The sequence below is a fragment of the Patagioenas fasciata genome, chromosome 5 (genome assembly GCF_037038585.1).
Source record: "Patagioenas fasciata isolate bPatFas1 chromosome 5, bPatFas1.hap1, whole genome shotgun sequence".
NCBI classification, from domain to species: Eukaryota; Metazoa; Chordata; class Aves; order Columbiformes; family Columbidae; genus Patagioenas; species Patagioenas fasciata.
This window is the reverse complement of record NC_092524.1, coordinates 44,730,078-44,751,750: the sequence shown is the minus strand read 5'-3', so window position 1 is coordinate 44,751,750 and position 21,673 is coordinate 44,730,078. Positions and strand designations below refer to the sequence as shown.

Below are 21,673 nucleotides of genomic sequence, written 5' to 3'. Positions count from 1 at the left end.
GGGAGTTAGAGAGGAATGGCATGCTTCAGGACATGTGTCCAAAGAAGGGCAAGAAAGTTGGTGAAGGGTCTGGAGCACAAGTCCTATGAGGAAAGACTGAGGGAAGTACGGTTGTTTAGCCTGGATAAAAGGAGGCTGAAGGCAGACCTTATCACTCACTACAACTACCTGAAAGGAGGTTGTAGCATGGAGGGTGTTGGTCTCTTTTCCCAAGTAGCAAACAAGAGGATGAGAGGAAATGGCCTCAAATTGAACCAGGGTAGGTTTAGACTGGATATTAGGAAAAAAATTATTCACAGAAAGGGTTGTCAGGCATTGAAACAGGCTGCCCAGGAAAGTGATTGAGTCACCATCCCTGAAAGTATTTAAAAGACCTGTAGGTGTGGCACTTGGGAACATGGTTTAGTGGTGGACTTGACAGCATTAGGTTAATGGTTGGACTCTATGGTCTTAAAGGTCTTTTCCAACCTAAAGGATTCTATGGTTCTATGTTGGTTTTGGTTTTGGTTTTTTTTTTTTTTTTTTTTTGTACACTCTAACAACAACATTCCAGAGCATTTTCAGCACCTATGCATTGGCTGTGTGCTTTATAACATGCTTAACATGAATGATACATAAAGTGCTGTATCAGGAGAATTGAGAATATCCAGAATTTAAATGGAAACTAAAAACTGAAGAGGCTAAACCTGCAAACATTAAGTACTATGTGATTGTTGTACCGCTTCCTTTTATTGCACTAGCAAAGGAAGGTACACAATTAAAGAGGAGTTGCCATTGACTCAGAAACAGTGCCAGGCAGCTGGGAAGAGAAACTACAACCAACCAACCAACAGAAGCATTAGCTAAAGAAGTTTAGATCATCAGTCACATCATCACAGATATTTCTGGAAGTGGCTTGATTGATCACCCTGCCAAATTTTAAGAAAGAAATGCAAAACATACCAGCTTCCCAATCAAACTGCTGCAGTAATTTTGTTTATATCAGGGAAACAATATATTTATCTTTAACCCTAGTTTGGAAAATATTCAATATCTCTCATTTGAAACTTATGAAGAAGATAACCTTCCCCTAGCAGGAAGGAAATGCCTACTGTGGAAAAAAAAAAAAATCTCCATCTAAAATGTTAAAGCCACAAACAATGGAAACTCAAATCAAAAAGGTCTTCCAAAGAAAGGTGTAGGACAACTTTAAGCACAGGCGAACAGCCAGATCACCCATAATGAAAGCTCTGTCATTTTTCTTCTTGTTCAACCAACCAAATGGTTCAGCTTTTCTTCGAAATACATGTTTGAATAAATAGATCATTCTCGTTCCTCAATCTTGTCATCATTTATAATGACATACAACACAGGGAATAAAGAAGCTCGACAGATTTACTTTTAAAAAACCATTTCTTCACTGAGTTTTGAAGAAAGGTCATTTTAAACTCTCAATAAGTACATCATTCAGCCAAAAAACACAAAAGTAATTTACACCAAAAAAGCACTAAAGAATTCCTCCAAGAACATAAACTACAAAGAGGGTGATGTAAGTTGAAGGTTACACAACTGAGAGAAGAAATTCTTATTAGAGGTTCTGAGCCTTAAAAACAGATTATTTCCACACAGACAAGTGGAAAAAAAGTCCTGGAAAAATTCAAGACCTAGGATTATCTAGCCAGTTTCAACAAGATTATTCTCTTCTGTTTTTTGCAAAACAAACAGATGGATGTTCTCTTCTTTCTTGCAACATTATCTTAAATTCAGGTATCCTGCATTCATTATTCCTTGATTCATCAAGCTACATTAATGTTTTTATTGCCAAAACACTTGACACCAGAGGTGAAAAGAAGAAATTATGCGAGATTGCAGAGAGCTGAGACAGCAGCTGAATCTTGCCCCCACACCAGTTATTCCTGGGTAGAGCAAAGGAGCTCTAAATCCACTTACTATATGAAGAAGGCAAAATCCTTCTTTAGCACTTCTGAAACCCAGTTTTATTTTGATGACCGTTTTCTCTTGCACATAATTGAGCTGAATTGTTTGAGGCTTGTTTTTCAGATGTTCTGGGAATTATAAATTGCACTGCTTGGCATCACTAAAAAAATAAAAGTTAAAAAAAATTAAGACCTCATAGCTATAGAATTATAGATAAAACACAAGATTAAAAAATGGAAAATCAGACCAACAGTTCAAATATTCAGAACAACTCTGAAGACATTCCTGGACATTGTGAAGCTGAAAGACTTGTAGTCTCCAGTGTTTTACCTCCCCTTTCACATTGAAGGAGTATTTGACAAAGTTAGGTAGGTGCTAGTATGGCTTCTGTGCCTAATAATAGCACTAGAAAAACTCCTAAACAGCTTCCTATTTCACAGTCAAACTGGGGGAAAAGAAGGGAGAAAGTCTTCTGGAATACTTCTTAAAACACATTATAAATAACGGCAATGCTGTTTTAGTGTTGTGCTTTCATGAGTCCTTGCTGTCAAAAGCAAATCTTAACATGTTCAGACTTTAATGTAACAAAAGGCATAATTTTTCTGATAAAGTTATACCACTTTGCCTTTCAAAGTGGTCTTCAACATTCTTTTAATTTTTTCAAGACTCTTGTGTTTTCCAGTTATCTAAAAGAAATATTTAATCATACTCAGTTTTTCATCTGGATTGTGCATCTGCTGAGCAGACTGGCTTGGGAAAAGAGGTATGATGGAAATGTTGCAGTTTTTGCCATAGCTTACTACAATATGTTGTTCTTGCCTGAAAAGAGTTAAGTGAGTTCCATTTAGTCATCACTCTGAACTTCACTGAGGTTAAGATTATTTTTGTTTTTATCCAAGATACTCACTGAAAAAGCTACACCTAAGAAAAAGGTAGTTTAGTACTTAAAAGGGTTTCAACAGCGCTTTCAGGACAGGTTGAAAAAGCACACCTACTCTCAGACATCCATTAATAGACACTGCCCTAAAAACCTGTTTCTCAAGACATTTGAGAAGTCCTGAGACCCTACAACTAGCAAACTCATGCTCCGATCACTTTTTTTTTTTCAATGAGATGAGACAGTTTTGTTTCAAAACATCTTGGATAACAGAGAATTTTTATGTACTTTATAGCTGGGGTTTAACATCAGTCTGAATGAATTTATATAGCAACTGGAACAAAATGTCACTTTTATTTACAGTACCACATTCCTGTATTAGTAAACACCGAGATTTTTACATAGAATTGTATTACAGAGGATTATATTTAAAAAAAAAAAAAAGTTCATCACTGGGTTGCTTATATTACATGTGAGATTTTTAAGACCTGCAAATAGACAGTTCTTAATTTCCATGATCTCTTTAATGGACTCAATGGCTGTATTACTGGGAAAAAAAGAAAAAAAAAAAAAGGCATAATATGTCATACTAAATGGGTTCTCAAAGGTTTTTGGTTTTCTTTTTGAGGTTTTTTGATAAGTTTTAAGATAAATGTGGAAGTGTATATTACACCAAGTAGAAAGCAACCTACTGGGCAGATACAACTGGAGAGGAACCTCAGTATGATAACAGCATATGCTATTTTCAGTAAGTTTTTTCTCATAAGTGCAAGACAGTGAATGTTTGCCAAAAGAATTTTACATCCAGGAGGGTTTTTGAAATATGAAAGATACTTTTAAACTATGAAGAGAATTCTAATTTTTGCCTAATATTTAGTAACCTTCAGATACTGTAATTCCACTTCAGATCCTGGAAAAACATTCTGGAGACAAATATTAGTCTACCACTGGATAGTGAAGAGGAGGAACAAAATTACATTTCAAGGGGAAACTGTTTTAATTAGAGTTACCTTGTACACCTGCACAGCAGTCACCTTCAGTACAATGTGAGAAAAAGTGTTACACCCTACAACTGTGTCCATGCTTTCTACCATCAAATTCTGAGTCCATAAAGTAAGAAGCTGAAGTTTGCTCCTGCACATATATATATCACTCTGTATTTATGCAACTGCAGTGCAGAAAACTAAGTGGTTGACTATACATCCCAGGGTAACATAGTGTCTTGATACATCCATCGCACACTAATCCGTAACATTTACAACAAAGAAATCCTTCCTGGGTGCTCCACGCTTTCATACTAGCAAGGTGCCATGAATGGACTAGAGGACTGGGTCCACTGGTGCCCTTTCACAGTTGTATCACATCAGAAATTACCTCAGTATGATTCTGAAAGAAATCCCATTGTATCAAAAAAGGAAAGGTGAGTGCTGTATTTCCATTTCTGTCCTCCTGCTGTCTAATTGATCTTTGCTACTTGGAAAGCAAGCCTGATCACATGAGCAGCAGACCTCAGGAATCTGATCACCAGCCCAGCAAATGAAACCTGCTGGGCTACTACCTATGCAGAAGCTTAACCAGTGTTAGACTAGAACTTCACATTCGTTAAATCATTTGGATGCAAAACACTTTACCTTGTGGCCTACCTGAGAAACCAAAGATCAGATGCTGGCCCTGCTGCAGTGGCCCTTCCTTTGCTGAAGTAGAATGAGTTACAAGCTTACAAACAAACCACAACTTCTGAAGAAAACAAAACAATATTTGTAATCCCCAAGCTTACCTAGAAGAGCTGTTCAGTGGCACCAGATGAGCACCCTAGGGCTGCTGGGCCACTACTGACCACCACTACTCTCTGACACGATCTAACTCAGGTAACAGTGGCTGACCTCAGTGACACAGGTACACTTACAGAAGCCCAGAAAACCTGGTGTCTGTAAAAAGCAACAGATGTAGAAATCACTGTTTTTGTGCAGTAAGGGCAGTTGATCAAGACATGTTTTGGAAGCCAACACTTTAAAAAATATCAAACTTGACAAAATACCTGTCAGGTCTTGTAACATTCTGTGTGAAGTGGATGCCATGTCAAGAAGTGTACTTCTTATCACCCTAAGACTCAAAAGCTCCAGTACCCTGCATATGGAGAAACCTGTCAGTGAACATTACAGCTTATTTATTAAATATTTGTGGTAAAATGAGTGGCAGTCATTTCAGTCAGCTACACATGTGTTTCAAATTTTGGCTTGCAATTTGGTTACCTGGAGGTTGTCTCATTCTTTAGTTCAAACTGACACAGAGGGTCAGCCGAGGTACCTGAGCCACCTCCTTACAGCATAAAATAATCAACAGTGTATGGTCTCTGTGAGGATCTAGAATCCATTTTACTGTCCTGCCAAATCTGATAAATACTTAAATTTCCTTCTCTTAGAGACATACCAGAGATCCAATTCTGGATAAAATAAGTCTTCAAGATAGAAGATGCTCCTGACAGGAAGCAATTTATTACAGAAATGGATTCTTAAATCATGGGCTCCATCATCTACACAGCATTTGGATCCCATCAGCTACATCTCCAGCACATGCACCATCATCTGAACAGGGCCAATCTAATTTCTCAATGCTATTGTAGCACCAGTTCCATTTTCATCCACAGACCTCAAGCAAGCTTTGCATTAATCTCTTCTTAACAAAGACATGTTAATTTGACTACATGTGGGAGGACACTGAGAGCATTAATACCTATTCACTACTTTGAAAACCAAAAATACTCAAAGCGCTAAAATTATAATGCAAGTAAAGAATTAATAGTAGGAAAGATGGTGCTAATCAGTTTCATTTTATTCACTTACTATTTTCCACGGTAGTTATGTGTTTTGCAAGTGAAGGGATTTCCATTTACTGACCTTGGCATTCATCAGGACCATACTGTGATTTATATTGAGAATTCTAAGCCTTTATCTGATCTTATAAATAAATGTAAAATACATAAAACAATTATCCTAGTGTAAAATTGAATTTTATCTCACTGTAACCAGCTTTTGTCTATGCTACATACTTCTATGTTTGAATACAATTCAAAATTAATAATAGGTATAATTTATTTTCTGACTTTTCATTATCTTGACATTTTAAAAATCTTTTTTTTTTTTTTTTTTAATATACTCAGGCTTTAATTTTATCTAGGGCTTCCACCCCACAGTTCCTTTTTAGACATGTACAATATGTCTTTCAGAATATCCGTTCAAGGAATAAGACTGCTAAAGGGACACATTGAACATTTAGCAGGCCAAAAACCAGCATAAAAAAAAAAGCAGGATTTTGTAACAAAGTAAACCACCAGATTAGAAGCGAAAACGTAGTACTGCATGTAAATGACCAAAAAAAAAAGTAATCACTGTGAAGAATTAGAAGCAGAAAGCAGAGTTCTGAAGTAGATGGTTCTAGAAAATTACTAACACAGCTTAAATTTTTTTAAAATTATTTTTAAATAGCTGAAAAAGATAACCAATGAAGTCTTTTTCCTGTTAAAGGGCAGTCACAATTTTATATTGAATATCATAGCATTAGCAGTTTAATACAGAGATTAGTCTAAGCTGAACATGAGCCTTTCAGTGGTTCATGAAATATCACTTTACCATGCAATTTTTTGGGCTTAAATATAAATTATACAAATGCACCAACTGAATAATTAATTGTGCTAAGTAAATAAACTAACATCACTTCAACTAACTATTGCCAATGTTTTACTACCTCCGTCCTATATACACTGACTTCAAAGAAATTCAACTATGTCTCAAACCAAGTACTTACTACTGTGCAGGCTCAAGTATACTTTGTATGTAAGCACTACAGTTTACACAGAAACTTTATTTTAAGGAAAGCTTGGAATTTTTAAGAAAGGCTTAGAATGAGAGAAAGTCAGGAAGAAATAAAAAAAATAAATTAAAAAACCAAAACAAAATGAAAGACAACAAGAAAATTTTATTTTCTTCAATGTGGCATATGTGCAACAAAGGCAGGGAACCCAGTTCAGCCATGCTGCTTATACACAAACATATACAGTAAAGCATGAAAAAAATCTCAAAGAGAATTTGATTAATAAATATGAAGAACGGCACAGCTATAAGACCTGATGGCAAAACTGCCACTTCCTATACAGGGTGAGCGCGAGTCCACAACTGCAGCCAGTGTGCACAAAGCCAGACTGGCCACACCAGTGCTGCATGGACACTGGTACTGGGATTCCTTCACGTCTGCAGTAAAACAAGCTGCTCACTGGGCCTTTGTAATTAGAGGAGGAATGTCATAACCATGGTGGTCCAGGCTGCTACAAGCAAAACCAACATCCCAAAATGAGTGGTCCTTGATCTGAAGTGACTGTGGTCAGGATGAGGCATGTTTCAGGAGTCCCTTGAATACCTTGTGATAAACGCACGTGGAGAAAATAACAAGAAAGAACACTGTAGTTAACTGAATAAAAGGTTAAAGAAAATAAACAATATTTTTGCAGCTTAGCATTTATTTGTGAACTGCTGGTACAACTCTATGCTTGACAGAAAAGCTATGAGGCTTTTGGTAGCTTGACAAGACAATCTACAAGCTTGAATGAAATGTTCAGCTTAAGGAATTAGAATAAATCTGATGACTGATGTGCTACTGAACGTGACAGACTGTCATCTGTTTTAAACAGGATCTCTGTAGGATGTACTGAAAGCAATTTTTTTTCCATTACCTTAAACATACTAAGACTTTTTCCAATGAATTCTGGCTAAGCTATTAAAACAAAAGATCTTCTCAAACTCTTACAATTTCAATAAAATAATGAAATAGCCACTTTGGTTACTTGCATAATTAATCCATGCTGATGCTGTACTTCTGTGATTAATTTACATCCAGTCCACAAAAGCATACAACAAAAACAATTACTTTTCCCAAATTAACTATAAAATTATAAGATACAAGCAACAAGTGATTGAAGTAGGTACAGACATTTGTCAGTAGCTTTTAAAATCAAGAAAAACTGATCAACAAAAGTCCTACAGTGAAAAGATACCGCAACAGCTAGGGATAGATTAAAAAACCACAGACTCTAGTTTTAATCTGGCCAAATCCTAGAAAACACTTAAAAATCCTAATACATTATTTTAAGTATATACATTGACAAACTTATATAAACAATGTAAAATAAGATAAAAATAATTGGAAGGCAATTTATGGTATTTTAAAAACACTGGTAAGATGTAGGCTCAAATGGGAATATCCTTCCTCTCTCAGATTGTAAATAGTTTCTGTAGGAATTACTGAGGTGCTTCATCATTTCCTTATCTTAGAGATGATGACTCAAATCTGTCCTACAAATGAAAAAATACAGAAAAAGTGGTTTTGTGATATCCACCTGGAATCTGTGCCTTAGATGTAGGGAACAGGCAAAACTGCTCATTGGTAAAAAAGAGCAGTCTGAACCACACTGCATTTACAAAACGGAGCTGGGAAGCCAGCACAGCTCCCCAGCTTGTACAATCCACTTCCAAAGGGGAATAAGAATCAAACCACCACCAAAGACCTCCAGCTTTCAGAAACGGTTACATGTCACAGATGCACACCATTTAAGATATTTTAGGTATTGGGTTAATTTCCCCATTATGTCCAACTAAAAATTCACACCACACACATATCCAGGTGTTCCTGCTCCAGCAGGGGGATTGGACTAGACAATCTTTTGAGGTTCCTTCCAATCCCTAACATTCTGTGATCCTGTGTGATTCTGTGATTTCTAAGAACAGAACAGTCCATATTGCTTAGCTCATAATATCAGTTTTAGACCAATTTACCTTATTAGTTTCCCTTACCGCAATACAGGAGTACCAAAATTAGATGAAAATTTAAGCCATAAAAAGTTCAAGGACCTCAGTGTAAGACTGCAGTTACCTAGTGTCCCGTCTCGCCCCCATTTGCACTCAGAAACCACTCAGAAGACCAACACACCTTTTTCATTCAGTTGCTGTGTTATAGCTGATCAATACAGAAGATCACAAGCCTCTGCACATCCTGATTTGTTCTGTGTTTTGCAGGAGTTCTTTACATGGTTCAGTTCCCATAATCTCCTTCCCCACTCAATGTAACGTGTTAACAAAAACAACTATAGCAGTGATGAAATCATGCTGCAGGAAGTTATCAATAGGTCTTTGAGGTACACTATACTTTCAGGAGAAAAATCTATTACTTCTGCTTATATCAGAATTAGAAATTAATCTGTTACCACCTGAGATCTTTTGGATCAAAAGAAATGGAACCAGAGCCTAGAAGCTCTGAATATTCCCAAATCTTTTCATGGTTGCTAGTTCTACACTTCTATCATCTCCCCTGGTCAAAACATCAGACCTCACTACAACCTCTGCTATTCAACATGTGTTGTATTTCCCTGCTAAATGCTTCAGGGACTATGTAAAATCTCTCAAAAAAATCAGGTGCTGATACACAAAGAATGCTGAACATACACAGAGGTGGTCTTCACTTTCTTGAGGGCAACTGCCAAATTCAACTGATGCATCAAGCACAGAAAATCCCTTTGTTATCAGTCATCTTGTCATGATGTTCTCTGTGCACTGGCAGGTGTAAGACTTTGTTTCTGGGTTCTGCTTTTTTATAAACATTTTAAGGCAAAGTTTAATGAAGGCTTGTATTTTTTCCCCCCACCTTTAAATGACCACTAAACCCACCATATTGATTCTACCACTCATTTCATGTTTCATACAAGATTATTGTGCTCTACTTTTGCTTCTAAGGACATTGGAATGTCATTTTCTGGACATCTTGTCTTTTCAGCTCTACCCTGCATTTCATTGAAGGCTTTACTGCCAAACTTTTCCTGAAAAATCCCCATCCCTCTCCAAAGAAAAAGCTCCTTTAACAAGAACATGACCTAAAATGTTGTAACCAGTTCCTTGAGGAGGAAAAGGCTTATTTTTATAAACACTCAAGTCAAATATTTATATTAATCTACAGCTTCCTTTTTGTGTTAATATCCCTGCCTCTGATCATAACTAAATAAAAATTCAAATAAAACAAAAATATGGCCACTCTATCATGCTCTAACAATCCAAAGGTGCTTTAAGATACATTGTTAATGCCAAATCTACATGCTGAAATTTAAAAATATCACTGCAGTGATCGATTGCTGCATAGAGTAAATTCTTCTCAAAAAAAGTATTAAAAAATTTAAAAATTGATGCTAACAGAAGTAGATGCTATTTATACAAATGCATGTGTTCCTCCCTCAAAAATTTAAGACGTACATCCAATTAAGCTTCTAACATCAATATATGCTTCTATGAAATGACAAAATGTTTTTCATAATAGATTCTAAAATAAAATAGACTGCTTTTACTGTTAAAAACTAAGTTACTACTTGTACTGGGTCTGGTTTGTATGGAGTTAATTTTCTCCCACTGTGTTTTGGATTTGTGGCTAAATTAGCCCTGATAATACATCAAAGTTTTGCCTATTGCCAGCAGTGCTTGCACAGCATCCAGGCTTTCTCTTCTCCCCTCCCACTCTGCCCTCCAGAGAACAGCCTGGTTGGTGGGCAAGAAGTTGGGAAGGAACACAGTTGACCCAAACTGGCCAAACAGGTATTCCATACCATATAACATCATGCTCAGCAATAAAAACTGGGGTAAAGCAAGAAGGCGGTAAAAGGGGTGTGCTGTTTGTTTTCCAAGGCAGTTGTTGCTCAGAGACTGGCTGGGCATTGATATGCTTGGGGGTGGGAGGTAGTGAGTGACCCTATTTGCATTATTTTTTTTTTTTTTTCCCTGTTGTTCTTTTTCCTTTGCTTATTAAACTGTCTTTATCTCACCCATTAGCTTTCCCACTTCTGCTCTCCCCATGCTCTCCTCCATTCCACCAGGGGTGGTGATGAGTGAGCAGCCATGGGGGTGCTCAGCTGCTGGTTGGGATCAACCCACCACACCACTTTTTTTCTAGTTTCTCTCCAAAGCACAAGGATGCTCATAGCTGTGGTTTGTGTGTGTTTGTTTGTTGTGGTTTTTTGTTTGTTTGTTTTAAAATGCACTAAACCAGTAACGAGTTGGAATATCAACTAGAGCTCCCACTCAGAAGTGCAACAACTACTTGGGTGTTAAGGACTGGAGTGCTGTACTACAGTTTGCTAATGTGCCATGTTAAAGAAAACCCATAACGTCATTTTTGCAAACCATAAGCACTAACCATCAAACTAACCACTAACCATCAATACAAATCAAATGGCACCATTTCAGCAGAATTCTAACTCAATAATTTATTTTTGACAAATGCTTTCACAACCTCACTTTTAACCCCATTCCTCAACATTTGAATGCTGGTTTCACATGCGTGATGAACAGCAGGCAGAAACATGTTTCCAAAGACTGCAACTTAGCTCAGTATTCATGTCGTCATCAGAAAAATCTGCAGACTTCAAGAATTCCTTCATTCTTCTTTTGGGATCTAAGGTACTGTACAGGAATGTTACTGCACAGAAATATTAGTCAGCACAAGAATACCATGGGCACACACCCTTTCCATTGTTTTGAAATGTAAACAAAAAGTAATCTAGAATTTCAAGTAAGAAATGCAGGGTATACATTATAGAAATTTTGTACCTGTTACAATCACAGAGTAACCCTAATCTGGCAGATTTTTCAAGTAAATATATACTTATTGGCATAAAACAACAAAACCCCTTGTAACAGAATAAAAACTCACTACCCTCTTATTTACCTCTAAAACCTACTACCTCTTTATTACCTCTAGAACATTATCCTCCTTTCTCTCTTTAAAATTCAAAACTGCATCTCACATTTACAAATGAAATTAGCACCTTGCTGTTTAGCAACGGTTCTCACACTAGAGAAACTCCACATCAACTAATTTCTAAAGGAAGTTGTCTGCAACTTGCATGTTCTTCATAGTTTTGCAAGCAGTCCATAAAGAGGCCAGCAAACCAAGACCACTATATCAGTTAGTTGACTGCGTATCACAGCACTGGGCTGAGGATGTAGGTGGGGAATGTGCAAGATCAGCTACTGCTGATTTTGAATTTATGAACTGCACTGTTCAACGAATTTCAATAGTCAAAAATATAGTTTCAAAAGAATTAGCAGTTAGCATTAGTGAGAGACAAAAATACTAAACCAAATCCTAAACCCAAAAATCCTAAAAATTTTAAAAGCAAATTCTTCTGCTTTGTAACTTTAGGAGCTTCCCACAGACCCTGTTTGCGATGATCTCAATCAAGATTTGCCTAACAATAAGCAGTTGACTCAGAATTACCTGAAAAATGAAAACTTGACCTACCAGATGACTTTCAATACCTCCAGGGCTCTAGAACAGATCAGGGTATTTCACCTGATCTGACTTTCAATACCTCCAGGGCTCTAGAACAGATCAGGGTATTTCACCTGATCGCCTGTCCCCGAAAACACGGCAAAACTGTCCCTAAAATTCTCAGCACATGGTCACTGCCTTGGCTTGCACCGCTAATACTAGACATTAATTTTGAAAACTATGTTCATTTATCACATATGAAGAAAACATATTACAGACAGATGCTCAAGAAGCCTCTCCTGCCTGGCCCTCTGGGTAGAGAGGCTGCAGGTACCCTCACCAGCCCGTGTGAGGTGGCTGCTGCCACAGGGCTCCATCTACTGGTCTGTGATCCCTCACATATGCAGGAAAGACTGGTGGGAAAACAAACCAGAATGAACTAACAAAAACTCAAACCAACAAACAACAACAACAAAATAAATCCCAAACTAACACCTCAACAGTTATTTTACATCTCTGCTTGCTAGTCAGACCCAGATATTCCTAACACACTACTGTTTCATAAGAAAACAGTCAACCGAATACATGCAATCACACATGCTAGGTGGAAACAGTTGTACGTATATGAAATCTTTTATTATGCTTTAATATTTGTAAAATGCATCTCAAAAACTGTTTTAAAGAGTCACCATTTTTCTACAAGATGCAACATACAACTACACACTCCCAATCCAGATGTAAAGTTTTAATTCTTCTTTCTTAAAGCAAGCAAATAAGCAAACACAAGATAACTCAGAAAAATTACTGGAAATAACTGCATAATATCTGCACAATTTAAGGCATTAGTAGTGGTTTTCTTTTTCCTTAAAAAGGGGACTCCTCAAACGTACATAAGCAAAAAAAGTTTCAGCAGGAGACTGCCATCAGTTTTCAGTAAGGGTATTTCTGCACTGTAGCAACTGCAGCTCACACAGCTAAACTATGTCTAACTTTAAAGGCTAATTTGGTTACTGCTGTCATAGGCAGCATTTCTCAAATTGAGCCATTTAATCCTCACCTTACTAACCCCACTCTGCCTTCAATTCATGTTTGGCAGGGAAAAAGCGCAGTATCTTTTCCTCCCCAGGACCCTCAGTGCCCATGAGCCAGCCCTGCTGACCTCAGGCTGTGGCAGAGGAGCTGGCACAGAAAGCAGCAGCAGTGCCACCACTTCTGTTCAGCAGCTCAGGGAGCATCTGAGCTCCTTTTGAACAAGTTCACTCTGGTGACTGTGGAGCAATGGCTGAGAAATTCAATGGCACCTGTGCAACCAGCCATCACAGCTAGGTGGCAAGGGATAACAAATTGCTCACTTCGATGCTGTCCTCCAAGGCATGTCTACCAATATCAGAAGCTAACTCAAGACCTGGTGCAAGAAAAGAAACAGTGCAGGAAAAGCACGGCGAGCTTCATAACTCCTCCCCACCTCTTTTCTTAAACACCCTGCCTCACACTCAACATGAAGTTGAGGGCAGCTAAGTGGAGCTCCATACTGTCAGCGGCACAAGAGCAATGGGGTCGGGGTAAGGAAATCACAGAAATACCCACATCCCCCACTCTGTACCTTTAAGTAGGAAAAGATGAGAATAATTTAGCCAGGAACACCTGGAAACAACCAACAGATGGTCACTGCAAGAAGGCAGGAATGGAGGCAAGGAGTAATAAAAACGTGGGCACTAGGGGATATTCCATAAGGCTGGAAATTCATGCAGTTCCTCCTGGGGCCCAGTTTTACCAATGTAGCTCGTCCCCCTAAAATGACATTTGAAGAGACTAATAGACAAAATCTCCTACAATGAACCTGCAAAACAATAAAGAATGAGAACAGAATGCTGTCTTTTTTTTTTTTTTAACTTGAAGAAAAAGCTAAATTTAAGCCTTGAAGGTGGCTTTTCACTTGCTAAATTTAAATAAAATGCATTTTAAAATACAACTGAGCAGAACTATGGAGTTGCTGATGTCTGTTTAAGGAACAATGACATCAATGCACACTACACTTGAGAAGGATATAGGTGTGGAACTACATCCTTTTTCATCATGCATAGGTACAAAAAGAAAAGTTTAACATCAAGATTCCTGTGGTCTAATGAAAATAAATACCATTACAAACAGATCCAAGAACACAGACTTATTAAATACTGTTTGTCTTTATTCAGATACAGATAATGGGTACTGAGATATTTAACTACTTCAAGACTAATTTTTATTCTATCTTAAACTGTTCACACTGTCAGCAAGCTCATGGCATCCTGAGAAGCAGATAGGAAAAAACAAAACAAAACCAAACAACAAACCAACCAACCAAACAAAAAAACTTGAAAAATGTCAACAAGCATCTGTGAAAACAGATTTAAATTGGTATCTGAGTATTTGATTGTTCTACTCTGACTACACCAAGCAATTGATACTACCTGTATCACTCACATTTGTAATACATTCAAAATCAGAACACATTCTTCTAGCTTTATAAAACAAGCTACAAAACATTTCAAAATGTTGAAGTCATGGCGGATGTTTCATAGTGGCATTTTTCTCATTACAAGGAAGGTTACCAAGGAAGAAATTGGTCACACAGTGTTTACGTCAAACTCCAGACAAGGAAAACCACATCCTAATACTCTGCTGCAACATAAAATAGAAAAACTGCCTCTATCTGTGCACACATAAAATCACACTATAGAAAAACATTGTAAAAAATACTGCTTTGTTTCTCATGCTTGTATCTAAAAATGTACATAACCAAGTTAACACATTCGCACTTACCAAGTACATAATTTTGCAAAATCCTACAGAACCTGAAATTTTATTTACCTGAATGTGAATCACAAGGACAATATATTGAGAAACAGAATCTTAAAGCAAGTCTGTCTGTAAATCAAAGAAATTTGAAATGAACTGCACTTGAGAAAACAGAATTGTGCCTTTCTAAAAGCAATGCTAATAACTATCAAACTATTATACTGCTACCAATAACTTTATTGTATCAATACTAAGAACTTTATTATAGGGTGTGTATAATTTATGCAGCTACAACAAGCATAAATGACAGTATCCATACAGATCACTGCATTAGATATATATCTTCACATTTCACCATCTACTCTCTCTCAAAGAGGACTACCTGCTTAAAAAACAAACAACAACAAACAGAACAACAACAAAAAACCCACACAAAACCCAAAAACAAACAAGCAAAAAAAACCCCAATGACAACCACCACTCAAGCCACTATATATCACACCATTACTGAGAAATGAAAGTTCAAAAAAGAACACATATTTTTGCATAACTTCCTTCAACGGTATTGAAATGGCCACTGGAACGTCTTAGAATGATTTTCTAATTATGCTCAGTTATATTCTCCGTTCTCTAACTACACTCAGCTATGAGTTACCGTTTTTCTTGGTAATTAGGCTTATCTTTTTGGCAGTCAATTAAGTTTCTAAATTGAAGTTAAATCTATAATATTTTGGAAAAAAAAAAAACAAAACACAACAAAAACATAGTACAAATTGATGTTTTATTTCATATCAGATGTAAGATGTAGGCAGCAAGAATGGTTTCACTTCCTCACCTGTTGATACATTAGAATTAACAAAGAGAGTGAGGGCAAATATATAAATTTGGCAATAGCATAATGCAAGAAAGCTAAAGCAGCACCGATTACTCCCAAAGGAAAGAAGACAAGGACATCTAAAATAAGAATTAATTTTCACAATAAAAAGATTAATACATGTATTTAGCTTAGTGCATTAAAACCAGAAACAATGCACAACAATATTTTTAATTGTGTAAACACTCTGCAAAAAATAAATATTTTAATACTTGTCATTTCCATACACATCAACTGCCATGCCTTGGAAAGCCCTGTCCCCTTTTCACAAGTCAATCTAAGCTTAGTACCATTCATCTGTTAAATTGGTAACTAATGACAATTTTTAGCTCTGGTCCCACCGAGTGTAACTCATACACACGCACTACCATGAAGCAATTCTTCAGCACTAAATACTCTCTTTACAAGCGGACATTTTTAAGTTGGAGTACAAGTCAACATAAATAAATAGATCTGTATGCTTTAAGAAGATAATTAAAAAGTCAGTCTGGTTGCTTCAAGTACAGCAATGTCCAATCCCATATTAAATTCTCTCATAGCAGAGCATCATACAGCACTTTCAGAACACTTTCAACTCAGACACAACCCTGCTCTCATTCCATGAATCCTGACGGGAAACAACACCCCCTCCCTCCAAAGAGCTAATCAATAACCAAGTATTTCAATCTTTCTTTGTCCTAATAATACATTGCTGAAGCAGATTAGATTTTTCTAATTTATTTCACATTTAACATTTAAATTAGTGCATAGCTACCTGGAATATCACTATTTAACTGAATGTATAACTTAAAGATCAAATTCTGTCTTCAACAGATTTACATAAATGCACAGAAAGGATAACATTTGCCTACCAGCATGTTATGTGGATCTCCTTAACTCAATTTACTACAGATGTCATGGTCCAAAATTAATGCCCTCCAGAAGCTGAACTTGGTTTACTTACTGAGTTACCAGTTACTTCTTCCAAATTCACAGTGTACTCCCACACCACTCTGACCAATGGAGGTTTTGCCATTCACTTAAAGGCAAGGTGGATCTATTCCTCGGTTTTCTACTCTACCAAGTGATACTGAGCAAAATAGTACCATAGATGCTGCCTTGACATCTTTCTAATAAGGAAAAGATACATATTTTATTCCCTGCTAAAATTGAGAGCAACATATTGATAATTTTAACTACACAAAGTTGCCAACAGAATTACATGCCTTTTCCAACATGAATTTCTAGAATACATTTCAGCAACAATAATGGCAAACAGCCTGTAGAGTGGACCCTGCTCAGAAGTTCTTTCCCTTCCCTACTCCAGAATGCACAGAAGTAAGACATCTCATGTACATGTATCACACCCAACTTCACAGCCTCCCACTAGGTACCTGACCCAATGAACTCCTTTTTACATGCCTGTAACAGCAAAGCACTACAGAACAACAACAGAGAGGAGACAAAAAAACCAACCAACCAACCAAACAAAAAAACCCCAGTAAAATAAAATAACTTAAAAAAAGAAGACAGACAGAAAAGAAGTTGTACGTGTATTCTGGTGCCCAAAATAAATTTGATCACAGGTGACACAATTCTAGCTCTGAAAATAAAAACCACTTTCAAAATAATTAACTGAGCCACTGAGTTCTAATTCCAACACCACCACTCAGCTAAATGTAATGGGACACAGTAAATAAAACAAGTTGTTTTCACGTGTAGTTCATGTTCAGTAACATAGAAAGGAAATCCACAAACAACACATACTGCATTATGATAACTATCCATTGGCATTCAATTTCAGTGATCAGGTCTCTGTTACTTAGGACAGAAAGGCAGTGCCTGTTCCACACTTCAGGAGCAACACTCAAGAAATTCTATTTATTTAAGAGATTTGTAACTAACACGCACAAGCATTTAAAAATATATTATTTGATTCATTGATACTCTGCAAATCAAAGTAAATCCCAGCAATATTTCATATAAATATTTTCAAAATTCTAATATATAATATTCTCTAATTTATCAAAGGCCTACACTCTGCAGAAACTGTCCGTTTCCGTTTTACCTTGTTTTTGACCTGTCCTGAACAGAAAAAAGTTCACATCAGGAACCACCACCAGAAACAGAAGCCTGCTGTTATAGTTTCTGTACCATGGCTCATGAAGCTAGCAGTGAGCATGCAAACTGTCCTATCACTTAGAAAATTGTTGGATCAAAGCAACAGAGATTCATCTTATCAAATGAGCATACACACTGCTTCTTTCCACAGCTCTATCTGCTCTGCAAATAAGGGTTCCACACTTTTATTATTATGCCTTTAAAATTATTTTCCTTTGAAAGGAAAATGCAAAAGCCAGAAATCATACTTTCAGGAGTATTTGTCAGTTGCAACATCACCCTGTAGTGAAATCAGCTAACAGACTGCAGCTGGAATGGGTTGTCTGGTTGTGTTTCCAGTAAATTTCAAAACATCTATCGCCCATATAGGACAATATATGTAAAAGTGAAAAGAATCTTCTGCGTAGATTTGGAAGATATGTCCTAAAGTGAACACCAAGTCAGATCAGCAATTCAAACTTCAAAAACATTTCACTACCTGCATGCTGCTGTTAACATGCAGCACCTACTCTCTCCCTTCACCCTCAGCTCACAGGTTATCTTCTTGCTTTCAGGTCTAGTGATGAGTTCATAATTTAATGATTCTTTCCACAAAGAATCAAAGACATATTTTTCCTTCTCTTCTAAATCCTTCCAGCAAGCTCTGAAAACTTCCTTACATTTTTATTAACCCAGGCACCTTCAAAAACTAACCCCCCTCATACTGCAAAAAGCTAGATCTGGACCATGGGGTATCAGCACTGTACACCCATTACTGCCAGAAATACAACATGTTGGGTTTGCCTCACTGTGAGAGAAGTAGGAAGCCTGACACAATCATTTTGCTTCTTGGTAATCAAGAAAAGAAGTTAGCATCATAATAGTGCATTTCTAACTTAGCATGATCTACAAATGACTTCTCACAAGCAGACATATAGAATAACAGAATGCAAAGAATGAAAGTAACATTTCCTTCTCCAGAACGGGCAAACTAATAATTAAAAGGGAAACTAGGCGAATCCAGAAACAAAACAAGAACAAAGAAGTCTAAATAGTTATTACATGAAAACAGGAGAATTTGCTACTCACTACTATGGGACAGAGTAGTCCTCATTACAAACTGTAATGAGAATCAGGCTACAAAGAAATTGTAATATCACTATATGAAAGCCTGTAATAACTACAAAATGGGTATACACAAATGTCTACAACAAGGAATCATTTATTAAATCAAAGAAAATACACAATCTTCCTGACTACAAGATTTACTAGTTTGAGTTTAGCCTTATCAGTCTAGGTATTTAGAAGTAAACTAGAAAAAACATCCAATACTAGTGAAGAAACGGCCAGGAGTGAAAACAGATATTCAGATACTTTATGTCTTCTCCACAGGCAGATTCACCAAGTCATAGGAGGGCTATAACCTCCCTGATAATGCTGTCACTCCCAGTGTTCAGACACAGCAGTGACCGGATAGCTTCCCAGTGCCATCTCCTTGCCCTAAAACTTGCAGCAGCAGCTGTCTCTGCATTCTCAGATCCTGTACATGATGTTACCTCCCAGACTCTCTCTTTGCTTTCCCTATTGCAACTAGAACTGCAGTAGCTTCTCCTTAGCTGGAAAAAGCAAGACAAGTTCATCACTTTCAAGAGCCCAATATCAGTGCTGATCCCTGGACTGCGTCAGAAAGGCTCACAGCCAACATGCCAGTGGTACCTTACTGGTGTACACAGCTCAGTCTCACACAGCGGAAGGACCTTGTTATGAATAACAACATTTTGCATACCTAAACAAAAGCAAAATAATAACAGAACTACCACACAACAGAGCATGTTTACTTTAACTGTTATAACTTAGTTTTAACTGTCTCTAAACATCAGAAAAATATTTTAGTGCCACAGTATATTTAAATAAGCAAATAATTCAAAACAGGTGTTTTCAGGTGGAATGGGAGTTGCATATTCCCAGAGCAAAACAGTGGCCAAGAACAGATGCTCAAGGACAGGTACAAGAAGGCAAGCACATCACCATGTTTCCCAAATACACACAGGTCCCACAACCTCCAGAATTTGCAGCCCTGAAACCTGCTGAGCCAGAAGCACATCTCTGTGGTTAACTGGTTTTTCTTCCATGATTAAACCACAGCAACTTACAGCTGTTCCAACGGTAGTTACAACTTGCTGAAGTATTTATAATAAAAAAAAAAACAAACCACACTCCAGCACTGCAGGACACTCTGAATTGCTAAACTCAGGGTCAGCAAACTGCCACAATACCCAGTTTGAACCACCTCAACCCCTTGAAATTGTACCTAGACCCAGTTGTTTCAGGGATAAACACTGAAGTGTGTGCTGTCTCAGGCCTCTGTGTCCACATACTGCATGTTTTTCCTTCAAACTCCTCACACTGAGAAGCCATAGCCTTTTTCCTCAAATGAAACAGACCCTCACAACACCACCAAGAATGCAGATTATTATGGAACTTACATTACATTAAGAGCTGAGGTATACAACTGATTGGAAATTCACAAGGAACTTTTTTAAAGTCATAAATGTTCAAAGATACCACAGATTGCAAATGTGATTTTGGCAGGGTTTTTTTGTGTGGTCTATTTTGTCATGAGGTTTGTTTGCTTGTTTTTTAACGTATTACTACTATTCTGGGTACCCTCCACAGCTTGTTCTCACCTGACACCAAAGAACCAGCACCGACCGCCTAAATTTGCTGGGGACACGTTTCACCTCCGGTTCTCCAAGCCGCCGTTCCCGGCGCTGCCCTCCCTCCCGGGAGGCGGCAGCCCGTCTGTCCCTGCCCTCCCCGCGGGGCTCAGAGCCTCTAAACTCCAAACCGCTCATTCCCGCCCGGGCAATTCGCTTTCCCGTCTCTCCAGCTGCAGAGCGGGCTGCAGGTCGAGAGAGCCCGCCGGGCAGGGGGAGTTAGGGTAACACAGACAAGAGGCTGCTCGGGGGGCTGCCCCGGCCCACGCAGCCGGTACGTGGAGGAAGAGCCCGGCGGCAGCGCATGCCGGGAGGCGGCGGCCAGGCCCCAGAGGCGGGGGAAGTGAAGAGGCCGGGCAGGGCCGCTTGCCCGTGGGGAGGTGCCGAAGGCAGAGCGGCCCCTACCAACAGCCGCCTCGCCGTGAAGCGCTGCCGCCCGGCCCCCCCGCAGGAGACGGGGCAAGCTCAAACCCGAGCGCCGCGGGGCAGCCACCGAGGGAAGCGCCCCGCCGGTCCGTTACCTGCGCGCTCCTCCCCCGCTGCCGGCGTGCGGGCGGCGCCACCGCCTCTACAACAAAGCCCCGGAGCGGGCGGGCGCTGCGGTCCGGACGGGAGGAGAGGCGGACGCGTACGGCAGCCCGGGGCGGGGCCAGCCGACGGGGGCTCGGGAGGGGGCGCCGCCCTGCGGGTGGGAGTAGGCGGTGCAGGACCAAGCGCGGCTGGGGGGCACGGCAAGCGGGGGGCTGTGGGAACCTGAGGGGCTGGTTTGCGGGGGTCTCCCCTGCCCGTTTCTCCCCATGCAGGAAAAAGCTATGCCCTTTTTGGGGGCTTAGCAGTGGCACGCTGCCCAGACTGGCCGGGTATGGTGTTGCCTACTAAGGGATGCGGTGATCACAGATGCAGAGAGAAACCGTGCCAGGGCAATTAAGGAGGATGACGTAGTGGTGCACATGTACTGGTTTGGGAAGAGGCCATGCGAAAATGGGATTAAGCCCAGAAGTGCTTCAGGAAACCTGCACAGTGGAAAGGTCACACTTTGCGGGGCAGTAGGGAGGGGTGGATGGAGAATGAGAGATGTGCAGTATACGGGAAATAGTTCCAGCAGGAGAATTTAATTGTGTTGAGGTGAAT

General features: G+C 38.8%; 1 protein-coding gene across 5 annotated transcripts in view; it reads right to left on the bottom strand.

The window, feature by feature from the left end:
* The window catches only part of MIPOL1 (mirror-image polydactyly 1), a 195,728-nt gene extending 174,563 nt beyond the window's left edge, over positions 1–21,165 (bottom strand). For 2 of the 5 annotated variants that reach the window (XR_011739387.1, XM_065840036.2), the window contains exon 1: positions 21,064–21,165. The gene's annotated coding sequence lies outside the window, so the exon portion shown is untranslated. Of the gene's footprint in view, positions 1–1,929; positions 1,989–4,571; positions 4,723–4,832; positions 4,922–20,512; positions 20,888–21,063 lie in introns of those variants that run through there. The other 3 variants (XM_071809409.1, XM_071809410.1, XM_071809411.1) reach the window with 3 other exon arrangements.
* Positions 21,166–21,673: the final 508 nt, after the last annotated feature.